This window comes from Anopheles funestus, chromosome 2RL (assembly GCF_943734845.2).
Source record: "Anopheles funestus chromosome 2RL, idAnoFuneDA-416_04, whole genome shotgun sequence".
In the NCBI taxonomy this organism is placed as follows: domain Eukaryota; kingdom Metazoa; phylum Arthropoda; class Insecta; order Diptera; family Culicidae; genus Anopheles; species Anopheles funestus.
In genome coordinates, this window is record NC_064598.1 from 96,023,355 (window position 1) to 96,039,379 (window position 16,025).

Below are 16,025 nucleotides of genomic sequence, written 5' to 3' on the forward strand. Positions count from 1 at the left end.
AAATGAAAAGCTATTTCTCATAAAAGCTTCACTAATCCATCATTTCAGTATGTCTTTTAATTGCAAAATATTCAAATTATTCGTTGAAAAAAATATTTCCATGAATATGATTTTTTGTTGTATATATTGTAAGGATCAGGGGTTATCAAATTACAGAAAACATAATTTAACTGTATTTCTAACTATGCTTTTTATAGAATGATTTTGTCCCGTTGGTCTACTAGATATCGTAGCTCATTTCTAAAATAAGCAACACTTTGATGTTGGGACTACGAATTTCCTTTGTCGCATCTGGGTCATATCATTTGTCAAATCAAAAGTAGCGAGTTAGCATAGATCAGCCAGGTGCCAAAGGCAGATAATATTCTATTTATCAAAAAGAGTAACGTAATATAACAATGTTTAATATACCCAGAAATATTCGACATGACCCAAGAGGTCGTTCAGCCAAGAAGGGAGAGAGAGGTTATAGTGTAAATAGGGTAAAAAATTCTAAATATGCGTAAATAGCTATTGCGATGCAGAAAGTAACAGCATCTCATAAAGCTAAAAATCTTCTAAACATTTCCACCCATCTGTTCGGTCCAGTTATAGTTATCCTGCTAGAACGCACCGAAGCAGTTTACGGAAGTTATTTGCTTATGCAAACACACGCTAAAATAACACCAACCATGAGAGCAGCACGCTGGCCAGCAACCAAAAATTCATCCCAAAAACCATCTGTCCAGTCGGTCCAGAAGGACTGCGAGCCCTCGCTGCTTGGGGTTGTTGTCATTTATGCGCACCAACAGGCGCCACGACGTTTGCGTGTACAAACAATTCCTGAACGAGGTGCGTGTGGTAGCATCGCGATATCGTGAGGTCGGAGGTTTTTTTTTCTGTTGCCTCCATGCAACAACATCCAGCTGCGTGCGTGCTGCAGTGCAGGGAAGATATGAATGCACTCGATTAGTGCTTTTTTGGTGTATGTGTGTGTGTTCCAGATACGAAAATTCTCAACTGCGCTTATGCGTTGAGACGCTTGGGACGCATTAAACATGCGCCACAAAAGGTGCAACAAGCACATGGCACAAGGGAAGCAGCAAAATCAACAATCGAAAATAAACTGCACCAAATCTAAACGGACCCTGGTGATGGGCCAAAGTAACCTTAATTTGGAGCTTAAAAAATCATTTCCTTAATAGGATATTGCTAATAGCAGCGCCATCACCTTCAAAACATTGCAGCACGCTCCAAATATTTACACAGTCCACCATCCACAGGCGTTGGTATATCGTTTCCCAACGCAAAAAAAGGTTGAAACATGCCCATTATTAGAATGAGTTTTACTTCTATCCTCATGATTGGGTCCTTTGAAGGGGACCCTGAGACACTAGGTATAGGAACAATATGTTTGATTCGAGTGAGGGAATTTCGGGGTCGAGTACTTGACAGCCCGAGAGCTCAATCTTTGAATATCATTAAACGATGAAGTAAACCCATTAGCATATAACGACGAGCTGATAGGAAACACCTCGCCATTTTTCCACACCAACCCAACGACTCAGCTCTGTCTGAGCAGCCGAAGTTGCTGCTTGCTGTATCTCCTCCATTCACCATACACACAATTCCCGATCGTCGACCACTTTTGACAAGCGATCATAAAACCTATCCGCTCGCCGCAGACCGGCATCAACGGCTCATTCATGAATAATTATAAGCTGTCCGCTAATGGTGCACGCTGCGGAGGGCCAAAAGTGTGAAATAATTTTGAGATCACGTTTTAACCCATTCTGGCGTATTTCGTTTCGCTGGGCCGATAGCACTGACATGAGCGGATTTTAATTGACGTATGAGTCACAGTGCGCCTCCGGTCGAGTTCCAGATTTTTAAGGGGTGATTGGGAGTGTAGCAGAGTTGGGTTCAAATTCCAGAAATGGCAAAGAAACGAAAAACAGACGAAAAACACCGGAAAAAATGCGCATTACGACAACGTCAATTGCAATTGCCTCCAAAAAATATTCCAACTACGGTCGACAAAGTGGATCAACGGCATCGTAAACCCGAATTGATCTGTTTCTTCTGCGTGAGTGCAAATCGCACCAGTCTGGCCTGCTTTATGTGTCACTTAATGCACACTCTCTTTTTTATTGCCAACCTCAAATCGATAGCGATATGCCGTTTCCATTACACCACTTGTCAAACACTTAAGCGAACCTAAGCAAACCCATAAACCTTACGCCAAAGATTCGGTGTCCGTAATTTTAGTGTCCGCTCCGGTGCAGCGCCATGAGGCAAACCATAAGGTGTGTACCGGCGGGCAGTTTCACGTTCCATTTGCCTCTCCTTCTTCGTATGCGGTACAGTAAATACTTGCAGCTGAGGGGCAGTTTCATTATCGGCTCATCATTGAAGCGCTAATAACCTGACAAACGCAAGAATAAATAATAAACTGACCAACTGGTCTAGTTTAATACGTGGGCGTCAATCGGAGCCTTTCAAACCTCGGGTCAAACATGACCGATGGAAGGGCGTGCCCAGATACACTGATGGAGGCTTGGCCCATTAGCAACACGAAAGTGGTTTATAGACTTTATGGGGGAAAAAATAGAAGGACATGTTCTATAGCTGCGTAGGTGAAAGACGGTAAATGTGTAACAGTGAAAATGTGGTATCAGAATTTTTCGAGTGGGTGTTTCATTGTTTGCTAAGTCCTTTGTATAACGCTTGTTACTTACTACAATATGCTTTTATTCTCAAAAAATGAATAGACTACTGTTTTTCATTACTTCATTTATAAAGAATACAACAGGACGATTATCTTCTAGTGCCTTAACGAGAACTTTTCCAACTGGAATCATCGTTATACGCAATATCTTGTAAATATCATCCTGTGGCTCATGCTGACGAAAACCTTCAACAAGTTCCCACTAAATTTTACTACTTTAATACATTATTAAGAATTATTTAGATTATTCATGAAGTGTTCGAATTAGTCCCTTAAAATCATGAATTCAAAAGATATCTTAATTTTATTTTCATAATATGATATAAATTCCAAAGCGACCTTCTCCCGATCAACGGACATGCTTTAAGTCTAATCAATTTAAACTGCTGAATGCGGTTAAATTCCTCCAGGGGAGCACAAACGAGTAACCTTAATCTAATCCGGATTTTTCGAGTAAGATAAGATGCTTCATTCGACATTACCCGCAAAAGCAACAAATCTATCAGATATTAAAATAGCTCCACTGCAGTCCCATACCTATCAGGTGGGTTTTTGATCGTAAAACCATCTTTAGAGTATCAGCTCATAAATTTTTAAGTAGGTAAGAGAGAAAAGAAACGTAAACTCTATTGGATCATTCGTAATCTACGATAATCGTGGAGCATTCCTGAAGCATAATTTAATCAGAAACCGTTTCAAACTCAAGACACTAAACTGGCTACTGCTAGATAAATATGTTGGTAGAAAAACGGTAGGAATTCCGCATTTGATTAAACACTAAGTGGGTCAAACCTTGGGGAGTACAGTCATAAATCAAAGTCGTGATTTGATCAAGAATCATCATTCACAGCAATAAAATCGACAATGTTTTGAATTCTAATCTCCTCAAAAGAAATGGTGATGGTTAAAGTAAAGGTTGAAGAACACTTTGGTTATTCAACATTTCTTCTCTCTAGTAAACCATGCTAACTTTCTGAACAATTCTTCCTTCTATTTTTGCTACTACAATACAATATTTAATAATTTAAATTTCTGGTCGCGTATATTTCGTACCACACTGTGGAAATCTCATGCGATTCTTCTTGTTGAAAATAACGCAAGAATCAATGGTGCTCGATTCCAGCCGAGATTTCGCGAATGGCTTGAGGGGCTTGGTAAAGCCAGCTTAGCACCCACAGGGCCAAACCTTCTACCGCCGCTGCTGAAGTGCTAACTAATATGGGAAAGATAAATATTTACCCAACTCCTCTGCCGTCTGATGATTGTACCGGGTCGGGTGCGGTTGCTCATGACTGCGTGTCCCACACGAGAGGCCAATGCGTGCATTTGCCAACGAGCGTCTTCTATCAACGTCGTCAGCACCGTTCGTTCCGGCGACGCTAGAGCTTGGGAGATTTTATTTTCCCTTTCACCCTCACTGATGTGGAAAACTGTTTTCTTTACACAAGCAAAGAAAACCCGTTTCCAAGCATAAAGCTGCCCCGTTACCTATCCTTCACTTAGAGTTAGTAGAGTTGCTTGGGAGAGGTCGTAAGGTGTTGGGGGTGTGAGAGAATAAAAAAGTGCATCGCTTCCGGTGCGAAGATTTGACGGAAAGTTAGTTTACCACGCTGCGGAAGCATAAGCAACGCTTACTGTAAAACGAATTGCAGCTCGCGAAACATACTGTCACGTGGGAAGAAAATGCATCACTGCGGAAGGAAATTAAACGCGTCATTAGTGACCGCTTAATTTGAGCGATTATGTCTCACGGCTCTTGCTCCTTTCCCCGAACATAGTATTCAGCTTTAATCGTTACTAAAAGATGGATGAACCTTTTCCCACCGTTGGTCGCATTTTGACAGATTACCTTCGCAATTATCTGGTTGCCCTTTTTTCTGCTGTTCCCTTGCTTTGATTCCCCACCTGAGTCAAGCTGCTAGCAGTTGTCATCTGTCAACGTTCTCTCACCTGCCAGCCCCACACCCACTGCTCTGTGTATGTGACACGGCCAGGTGACAACAAATCCGTCCAATTTATGATGGGAAATGTGACAGGCTGTCTCGAAATCGAACACGAAGGGAGATAATTATCGGACCCCGTTTTACGCGCCTTGATGTTCTTTTTTGCTGTCTCTTGTTTATACTCACGCACTCCACACCGGAGGAAGTATGCAAAAATAGCTGGCAATTTGTAGGAAGATGCATTAAGGTGCGTTATTTGTATCGTTGGTAGATTTTGGCAAGGATTTCCTGCTTTAAACACTATGAAAATAATAATAAACTCTAGTATCGTTCTCTCAAAAGCCAAGGACAATAAGAAATGTCCTACAGTTCATTGGGAAATACAATCATTTAAATGTTGCTGAACACTCTCAATAATGGATGGTGATTAGGTCGGAGTGCTTGATTCCCACTAAAGGACATAATTTTTATTCCCTCCCTATTGTTTTCCTATTATTTTTATCATCTTCTGCTGATAGCTACAGAACAAGTGCATTACGAAGAAAAGTCGCCTCGTTGGATGAAAGTAATATCTCTAGGATAAAATGATACGCTATTTTATAAAGCATCTGGAACTCTGCCTTACTCGATAGGACAATAACAAAACAAAAAGTCGACCAGATTGCCCAAATGTTGAAGGGAAAGAGATAAATCAGTGAACGTTTCGGATTTGGTTTTACGGAATCCATCGCAATCATCGGCCCGCTAGCTCTCTTCCTTTTGGGAAGATTTTCTTGATGGACTAACACACACACACACACGCATACACATATAACCTACCCTACGGACCATTTGGCTCAGCGGGAATGCAACAGCGGGCCCGCACGATTCAATTACGCTTATTGGTAATTATATAAAAAGGTTCTTCGATTTTAGATTCTCACTGCCGGATGGTTTGGGTTTCCCTTCACAATCCTGTAAACCAACACATTCCCATTCTGGCTTTTGTAAAGAAACACACACACATCTAAAGGTGCTATAACGTTCAGATAGGGCCAGGTGGAAGACAAAGCTTCTCCGGTCGGATCGTTTCAAATCGATCTATTTTTCGGTTCGTGTGAGGATAGCCGCATACTGCAGCCAACATTCGTACGTTTTACATCCGAAACCGACTGAGGGTCAATTGAGGGTTGGGAAGGAACGAGACAAGGATTGCCAGATAAATTATCCTGCACCCTTGAAGCTTGGTCATACAAAAGGGAAGGAACGCTCTATCGTTTGGGAATCATCATTTGTTGACTGGGATCAGTCACTATTAAGCTTGCTTTATTATGGCTTAAGATTAGAGGATATTCGCTGAAAATGATATTTGTTTTATTAAATTGGCAATCAAAAATAGTGCACGAAAGGAACGGAGGAAACGCGTATTCCTTTTCGGTTAATTATCCGAATTTTATTTTTTAATACAAAACTTCTTCTTCTTGGCTTAACGACCTTACAGGTCACGCCGGCCATTTCTGGCTTACTGGACTTATTTTTACCACGTAGCCGGATAGTCAGTCCTTGCTACGGGGGAACGGTCCGGATGGGATTTGAACCCGGTCCGGCCGTGTGGACTGGCGCCGTTTATCACATGCACCACCGGACCGCCCCCAATACAAAACTTATTTTCTGTAAATGACAAATGAAACTTCATCGTATCCAAACATTTGAATTCTTTAATTTGACCGAAGCGTCGTGTTACAAAAATACTTTCTCGTGTCTAATCTCATATTCCAACCATTTTTTCTCAATAAATATGAGAAGCACTCCAAACTTACTTGAAGGCTCACTATTTATACACAATCTTGATCAATTGTTTCCAGGCTTTCTATTTCCTATCTTTATTGCGCGTGCAAATAAGGCACCAAATGCCAGATGAATCACAGATCGGGAAAATTCTACCCATAAAAAGAAGAAAAAAATACGAAAGAACAAGAAGGAAGAGAAAAAAAATCAGCAATCATTGCAGTGGCGATTGCAAGAAGCAAAACAGGGAGATGATATAAAATGTGATAAATCATCCTTAATAATAATAGCGATAATTCTCATCGTTTTGTAGCTCGTAAAGAAAAACGAGTGAGAGTGAGATCAAACATCTTTTTCCTTCTTCTTTGTTTATCTCCTGTTGCTCGCTAGTTAGCACACATATCTTCCAACCGTGTTGCATAAGAGGGAATATTTCCTGAACGATTTAACCAGGCCCATGCAACGCGCAGGGTACCATAATTGTTCCCTTCACCTTGTCCGATGCTAGTTTGCCACACAACGCAACTCCACTAGTCCGCACTCTCGTTAATCGGAATCATAAGAAACCAACCCTACACCAAGCAAAAGGGGAGGGGGTTTATTATTGAAAAGTTCGCACGTACCAGAGCACGATGAAAATAGTAATTGGAAAGTGATGGTAAGTGCTGGGAGAAGAAAAAGAAAAAAAAGGTGGTAGAAAAACCTGGTAGCAAACTGTACCAGGTTGTGAGGTGTGAATGAAGGGCTGGAAGGAAACAGCTGACTCATCCCCAATGCTTCGAACCCAAAAGGCTACACACACACACACACACACACACACACACACCTGAGGAGCAGCGATGATGCAGGGAACACCGATGCAATCGACACCGAACGGAAGGAACCTGCCCCGGGTTTAGTGAGTTTCGTTTTGCTCATTTCTATCCCGCATAGTTGTGATGAGCAGCGATGAGTTGGCAGAAATAGGCGCACGGAAGAAGACGAAAAAAAAAACGATGAAGATGAGATTTGAGGACTTCTTTCCTATTTCCTCGAGCCCTCCCCAAAAACCCCACATCACCCAAAACATCTTTCCTGTTCACCCAGAAATGATTGGCAGCACGTGTTCGTGGCGGGAACTCCACCACCTTTTTAGTGGAAGGGAGCACATGGCAAGGTGCGTGCGTGTGTGTGTGTGAAGCAAGGAAGTGAACAATTATGAACGATGAGAACGATTAGCAATGGATTTATGGACGAGCTAGCAAACGAACGTGATTTGCTGATGCTTTTTTGCTTCCTTCTCGTTTGCCCACAGAAATTATCTTGTTTTCCCAGTGGGTAAATAAAGATGCGAGATGTAGATAACGATAAACGCTCATCTGAGTTTTGCAATGGTCTTTTTGACTCTCTTGGCTACCGTTCGGAAGGGATGTAATCCATGTGCTGCTTAAGGCAGATTACTTTTTCTAGTCCCCTAATGCACTAGCAATAATATGCAATGATTTCATTTTAATCGTTCTCCATCAAGTCATGTCAATAGACACTGCATTACTCGACAAGTTTTATACTATTTAGTATGAAGTTACTTGAACCATTTTATTAACAAAATATAAGAAGATGATATTTGTACTTTAATCCTATGAAAAAGAGCGTTGACATCGTCATCTATCTTTATTCCAACGGACAGCTTATTCAAGTTACTAACGCAATTGGATACTCCATAGATATGACACTATTTGCTATGCTTCAATCCAATCCCACTCTTTTATTCCCATCGATTAGCTAGAAGTGCAATCATGACAGAAGCTCCAGCTCCAATCCGGATCCTCCCACACGCCACGCTTCCACGTTAACTTCACGGAAATAAAAGGATCGCCTGCCGGGTCCAACCAACCGGACCGAAACGAAATGGTCAATCATTCATTAGCAAATAAGATTAATTGTTAATCATACCGAGAACATGTCGTGGTCAAGCCTGTCCAGAAAGCGGGGCACGTTCAATTAGGGCCCATTATCTGGATGATTAGTTGAGCTTTGTGTAATGTCCTTCGGCGATGAAGATGGTTCGACCATCGTTCGGAGGCTAATCAAGTAACCGGGCTCGGTTGTTTCGCCTTGCATTATAGATGATGCCATCCTCCCTGACTCGGTACACAGCCACGGTATATCGCTACCGGCAGAATCGGGGGGTCTTAATGGGGGCTCACGCATGTAGCGAATGAACGCAACATGAGCTATCTCGTTCTGCACTTGAGTACCGTTTCCTTGCGGAACTGGACAACCGAGTGGACCTAAGATGTGTGTGTGTATGTGTATGGGTAGGAAACATACCAACACATGACAAAAGGGTCACTCCAATAGAACGTCGTTAGTCACTGCATTTGATGGAATAGTCACTTCAAGTCCTTCGATAATTACCTTTTAATGTTTGTGGGTTGATTTGCTTCCAAGCGTACTTTAAGAAGCTGAAAAGAAAAAAAAACATACGTACAAATGTTAGAATCATCATTTATTGAATAACTACAAATAGAAATTGTAAAATTTGATCCATTCTTGGAACTTCAATCAAGTTGATCAAAGTCCTTAAAAAAGGAATCTCTGTATAATTAATTATATGTGAAACTTTCTCTACCCAGAATTTTGTGATGTTTTTCTGGCATTATTTGAGAAAGTTGTTTAAATCATTAATATAATGTTGAGCAAGTTCCCAAAAAATGGAATAAATTCCTCATCTACCTCAACACATTCCACTACAATTTGAAAAGAAATCCAGAAATGCCTCTCGTTGGCAGGTGTTACAAAGAAGATACCAAGAAACAATTAAATACAAATGTTACAAGCTATAAATTGTAAAACATTCCTTCATTTTCAAAATATCATGCGTCTCTTCCCTCTCGGAAATATTTCCTATATTCCCACAGCAACGAGTTAATTTTTCACATACTTGTCAAGTTGGCAAAGCAGCAAAGTCGAGCACATCTATAACCACACTACGGGGGTGACCTTCTAACCCGTTAAACACGACTTGTTTCATCATTTTGCACCAACCTTTCCGGCTTTCCATTCCAACCCGCCAAACCCCGGACACCCATTGAACAAAAGCTGTCAAACATAATCTGCAGGTGTGCGAACGTGACTTCGAGCCGGAACCGTTTGCCGTTGGAAGCCATTCGCACACCCCTTTTTTCCGTCCAACATAACCACGATCAGCTGTTTTCGACCCATTTCCCACCGTTTTTTGCTCATTCAGATTGTTCGCTTGAACGGATTTGCTTTCCCCCCTTGGGAGCATAAATGGCGTGATGCTCACCAGGTTCCAGTGGGAACTGGCAGGAACAGTAAGCTGAGCAGAAATAGATTCATTTTCGATAGATTATCAAAACTCTCGTAAAGCATTACAACCTCAATTTCCTTAAACTAATTATTTCCCAAATTCTACAATCTTCTTTCATACGATTGAACAGAATTTTGTTAAGATGGAAAAAAACCTACGACACCTCAAACATGCACTCCAGCGATGTTTACGGATAATCATCTCACATAAACGGAACGATACATTCATAATTATGACGCGAACAGCATGATGATGATTGGGTTGTGTTGATGATACATTTTGATGAAGGCAGCAAGCTCATCTTCCCATAACACAACTTGCATCCACAGCAATCTATATCCTATTGAGCATGTTGTTGACCTCCCAGAAGCTCCATGCTTCGTATATTGCATCCAAAATTATACGACCAAAAAAAAACTTCACCTTTTTACATGAGCTTCACCCAAAACACCAAACCAGCCAAATTCGATAATAAAACGTTTCATAACACGCGATAATGGCATACTTTATTAAACGCCCAGCCACGCAGTTTTCCGTTTTTTGCCAGCACAATCCCCATTCTCCATCCGAGCGCCAAAGTGACAAACGAGCCCAGCATGCACCACTGCACCGGAATGCACTTCAACCTCATCCCGTGGGGGGTGGGGTGCGTATGTAAAACGGGCGTTCCGTTTCTTACGTGCGTGCGTAATAGCGATTAACCAACGAGCTTCCTCGTTTGACGGAATTGAAATAATTCCTAGCCTGGTTGTTTAACTGTGCCTTTCAAAGGCAACTTCCTGGGGTCGTTTCCTTGCGGTTTCGTGCTTCACAAAGATAACCACCATTCCGGCATGGGATGGTGTGTAAGCGGTACAACCTTTGGGAGTTGTGGTAGCGAGCTCCCCCATTTACGGCTTACCCTTATGCCATGCAGCAGAAAAACTGCATTATGCATGTGCGCATGCATGTTGTGTTCTGATGTTGCTATGTTTTTCGTGTCCTGTTGGTCTCAAGAACACCGCCTGAAAATAACCCTTTCCCAAACGAATGCCGACAAAAAAGGGGGGAACCGATGGGGGGTTTTGCTTGATCGTGTGTGAAGGTTAAAAACATGACGATCAGAAGTGCAAGTGTGGTTCCGCAGTTCTTCTCTGCTTCGCTAGAAGCGTGAGTGAAAGTGCTCGGAGTCAGCAATGTTACATTGGTGGTTAGGTTTTGCAGGTAGTCAAAACAGAATCAGAAGCCAACCGGGGTTATGGGAAGCGTGTGAGAGAGTGATTTTTTTTTTCATCAAAACCGAAGAAATAATCGTAAAATATGATGGCTCAATTGATGCTGACTGTGTGCGAAAAGGGCTTGAGTGTAGCAGTTAGGATCGGTCGATAACGAGGTACTAATAATGAAACACGCGATTACAGCAACCACAAGAACCTGAATCAATTTGTTTGAAATTTATTTTATTAAAACACACTAAAAATCGTACAGTTATGATGTACAATATTCAATGTTGGAAGTAAGCTCTAAAGTCGCAGCTATTATCTTAGTCCTCTCTCAAAATCCTACCTAAAGAGTTCAATTTTTCTTGGTTAAATAAAAGATTTACTTTTACTCTTTTAGCATCCAGTTTAAAAGTTGGGACCAGAAAGCAATTCCTCACAACTCGTCCAATGTTCTCCACCATGTCACGTATCACCTGCCCTGGAGCAGCGATAAGCCGGGAATAAGGCAGGGTGTTTTTTTACTGCTGTTTCTCATGCTCCAGCTCGGATGTCGATGCAGATACCGACACTTTGGACCTCACGAAGGGTCCCCTAAGGACGACCGCAACGTTACGGTAGGGAACACGGGCAGGCTTATACAGAGAAGCAGCAAAGCAACGCGAACGTGGCCAAGTAAAACAACACACTAAACAGACACATCGCAATCAAGCGTACCGCCCTCGATCAGATTCGGGAAAATATCGGTTTCCTCTGTAATTTTCAGCTTACGTGAGACATATAATTTAATTTTAAACACCAACCACGGGTTTGGTTCTCGCTGCGGACCAAGCTGTCTGACAGCCACCGCTGTGAACTTGCTATCCCGACAGTTACGTCGTTCCCGCTCGTGTCTGCACACGTTAAATGGGCACGTTCACTCGAGAGAATTGGATATATCCCGAGGGGAAGAACAGGAAAAAATACACCATGCGAACCCCCACACACAGAGCAAGAACTCGGTCCAGAGAAACCCGTAGCGAACTCCCTCCTCAAGAATCAGGTGGTTTTTTGCTGTTTTGTAAATCCAATAGATACACCGACCGATATGCAAGTAATTCGCGAAGCGACCACAAAGCACAGAGCACAGAGAGAATGTCCTGCGGCTACTTCGGCTAGTTTGGAATCGTTTCTCCGCTTTACACCTATGCTTGCGGGCAGTAACGAAACATGACGATTCGTTCCGTAGCCATCGATTTCTCGGGGCCCGGAACATCGCTCTCAAACTGTCGGACAGATTGATCTGCTTTTGTACCGCCAGTTCGGGAAGATGCTACTCTTCCAATTTCCTTGGGATCTTCACGTTCATACCGGTCCGGTATGCCACAGCTCAAAGATCAACGCGATCCGGAGTTTATGGTCCAATTTTGCCCTCAGATACTCCGCCGTCTCGCTCGTCCAAGCCACAAGCCACTTTCACCCTGAGCTTTTAGATCGATCGTACAACAAAGATGAACAAATACATTAAGCTGGTTTTGCTTTCGTTCGGTTTCTGTGGCCTTTTTTTTGCTGGCTATGTTCTAAAGATACTTCTTCTTAATTCGCTCCAAATGAATAATGGCATATCCAATCGGAAATAGCGATATGGGTAAAAAAAAGTTTTCCATCAGCATTATGCCCGAAACCTTTTAAGTGGGAGATCATAAAATTTATGTTAATGAATGATTTTTATTTTGTTATTACTTATAATGAAGGTTAACAAAAATTGGTTTCCAGGTTTAAACTATCGATGAAAATTTAAGCTGCATTCTAATTGAAAAAAATATTAAATTCATTAAGAACAATACACCATCTTAGAGCTGTGATTTAAAGTACGTTAAAGAAAGAATATTTTAAGCAGACATTCTTCTGTAAAGTCCTTCGTACCATCGTCCCACAACATTTTGTGCATTCTTTGCCGATGCCTTCTTTACCGATGCTAGAATTCTTTATCCTTCCTATTCTTCACCAGAAATAGTTTCCATAAGCGCCCCGAGGCGTTAGGCGTTCCGTTCGTTTTTCGGTTTCCATTTTGCTCCAACCTCCTCAGAACCTCTGTCCACGTTATTGCACCATCCCACTGTTGAACCCGTTTGGTGTTTGCTTCGTTTTGTTATACATAACCACCACTTTGGGTTTGAAATGTAAATTATAGAGAATTTCCTCCCGCTGTAATTATTGTATACAGTCGTCTATTACCGCGCACTATGATTATTATCGGACTCACGAAGGTTCATCGAAGGGTTAGCAGTGTTTAACGGACGAAGTGGTGGAGTAAGGAAAGGATTTATCTTTCCTTCCACTTTGCAAAGCAAAAATACGCATACAAAGTTCGAAGGCGTAGAGCATAAGCGAGATAGATTTTTTGTGTGAAAAAGTAAGTGTGCTTTATCGCTGAAAACAGTTGATATTTGATCGAAGCTTTAAAGTATTAACAAATATGAAATAAGGGAAGAATTTAAATACCTCAGAGAAATTGTTCCACTCACAGTATGATCATTATCGGTTTCTCAGGTTAGTCAAATTTGAGATTCATTAGTGCCCCTGCTAGTCAAGATCATGTTGTGAAATCTTTGACGGAAGTTTATTTCCATGATAATTAACAAACTCCAACATCATCCGTTCATTTCCGCCCGGGCAAAAGTTCATCCTGTTTTGGGTCCGCGTGCAAGGTGGTTCTAAAGTTTTATCCTACCTTTGCTTGTTTCCAAACAAGGCAAGGCTTACGCATACGTGATGGTCCATGCGGTATTTCTTCCCAACATTTTTCCCTTCCTACCTCCAGGAAAAAAACCATCACTCTTGGTCACAAAGGAATTCAATTTTCACTCAACAACCTGCTACCAACGATTGCATCTGCAAACGCTAACGCTTGTTTCCTAGCCCCATCCCTGCAGAGACTAGGTGGGTTTGATAACGTCTGCATGCGTAGACACCCGCCGAGACTCCTTCCAACCACCGAAAAGAAGCCACATTCCGAAGCTCAAGTTCGCGGTACCCATAATTTCGTCCAAATCTCCTACCGAACTCCCGGCGGGATGGAGCCGGGGAGTCGCGCGGACATTGGGATGTTGGGTGAAAATTCAATTGCATCCTACATGTCCACGGAGAATCCGGGAGGATAATTGGATAAATAGCAAAGGCAGCGTACGGGCGTGTTTGTTCGTTCGCTCCGTGCCGGCGGTGAGAGGGAAGTTCTTCTGACGTTGGTTTTGCCTTCACTTTCAACAAAGCCATCTCATCCGACGCCAAAAACTGTATGCTGGCCATGTTACATATACGAACACGCATACACACCCCAGCGCATGGTATGGAGGCAACCCATCCGGACGGTTTTAGTTCCCGGAAAGGGTACCATCTCCGGTTGCAATTCGGCATTGGCACAACTGCAGCTGCACTTTACAAATGAATGCACACATTGGGCTCGCCTGCAATGGAGGAGGTGGGGACTGTTCTGGACTGGGCAGAAACGATGGCAACTACTGCTGTTGCTACTACTTCGCCGATAATTGAAGTAGTACCGGCAAACCCTGCGTTGTATCGTGCCACGTCATCCGCACTCTGCCGGGGCTGCGCCCGAAAAATGAAACGAAGATAATGAAGGGTTCTTGCGGCTGTGGCTCTAGCCGGGGCGTCAGACACACTCGCTGGTTTGGGGGAAAAACTATCTTCAGGAGAAATCAGACTGGCACCCTCGGCATCGAGAACGAGCCTCGTACTAATCCACTGGAAGCCCGAGGTACAGTTGATTGCCCTGCGTTCTAACCAAACTGGCCTAGATCGGACCCTGTACCGGATTCCGTCAGCTCGATTCGTCTAACGAAGCGGACCTCGCAACCGATATAGTGAGCATGCATTGTGGTGGAAAGATGCGGGAAGATTCCACGCGGCCCGTTCCCATTAAATTCATACATCGTTTGGCAAAAACCGGCGAAAAATAGCTGCAAGCTTCAAACTTCAAAATTATTTAATTAAAATTTCAAACTGTAAATGAGAAACTGCACAAGAGTTACTGGTCCACAGCCTTCGTTGCGCACAATCGCCCCGATCGCTTTCACGCAACCATTTCATGATGATGTTGCTACTCAAGAACTAGATATTGTCTGCACTTTGGCAATCTCTCGTTCGACCGGGGGTGGTGTTTCTGGTGGTTTGATGCGGGAAAATGCTCCCCAAAAACGGACGTCGGATGCCTCGGTGTGCAAGAATCTCACGAGATACCCACACCTCGGTCCAATCCAACACCCTTTTTCCCACCGAGGTGCTAAATGAACTGCTGCCCGAGGTCTTCTCACTCTACTAACCCTTTATCGAGGTTGTTCCTGACGAGGTTATGTGATGTATGCAGTTCCAGCAAATTTCCGTTACTTCTTGTCGCACGTCTCACACTCTCCACACACACAGACACTGAGCGGTAAATGGGAGTCAAAACTTTTTCCCATTTTTTTCTTGTTACCTTGATCTTAGCTTCAAAACAACACCAAGCAAGTGGAAATGGTCGAGCGAAAGTGGAGTTGAGGAGGTGGTAACACTTCAGCAGCTCATGCCCGACAGCCCACCCAGAGCAAACGCTTCCAATGTTTGTATGTTAAATGAGAAGGAAATTCAAGTGAAAAAAAAACACACACACACACGTTTTTCAACAAACTGAGTTGAGCTAAGCAACAAAAAAAAGTTGTATGGTCGGAATACTACAGGGTTCAACCTAGAGCACAGCATAACAACAGGCTAAAACAGTAGCTAAAACATAGAATGAATTACAAAACCGAGAAAAATGAAGGAACACCACTAGAGCCTTCAATCGACTTTAGTGCACAGTGAGACAGTGCAACACACAACGCTACATAACAACAGGGCGCTACTACACACAGCGCTGGATGTGAACTTCCTCATGCAGGTGAAGTGCAGTGCCTCAGTCGCAGGCCGAGGCAAGTGGTGGATTGCAAACGTTTTAATTAATTTATCCTACACTAGTGCACTATTTACTCGCTTCCATTTCCGTCCCATCGCATTCGCTTGCTCCCGCCCCTGGAGCTTCTCTCCGCACCCCAGGGTAGGGCACGGATTTTGATGAATGG

At 42.8% G+C, this 16,025-nt stretch overlaps 2 protein-coding genes across 5 annotated transcripts in view; one reads left to right on the top strand and one right to left on the bottom strand.

Annotated features, from left to right (window-relative positions):
• The window catches only part of LOC125763366 (uncharacterized), a 391,039-nt gene that overhangs the window by 169,575 nt on the left and 205,439 nt on the right, over positions 1–16,025 (top strand). The gene's annotated exons all lie outside the window — the stretch shown is intronic.
• Positions 1–16,025, bottom strand: part of LOC125763564 (LIM domain transcription factor LMO4) — a 168,339-nt gene that overhangs the window by 122,651 nt on the left and 29,663 nt on the right. For all 3 annotated transcript variants that reach the window (XM_049426872.1, XM_049426869.1, XM_049426870.1), the window contains one exon: positions 8,815–8,861. The gene's annotated coding sequence lies outside the window, so the exon portion shown is untranslated. The remainder of the gene's footprint in view (positions 1–8,814; positions 8,862–16,025) is intronic.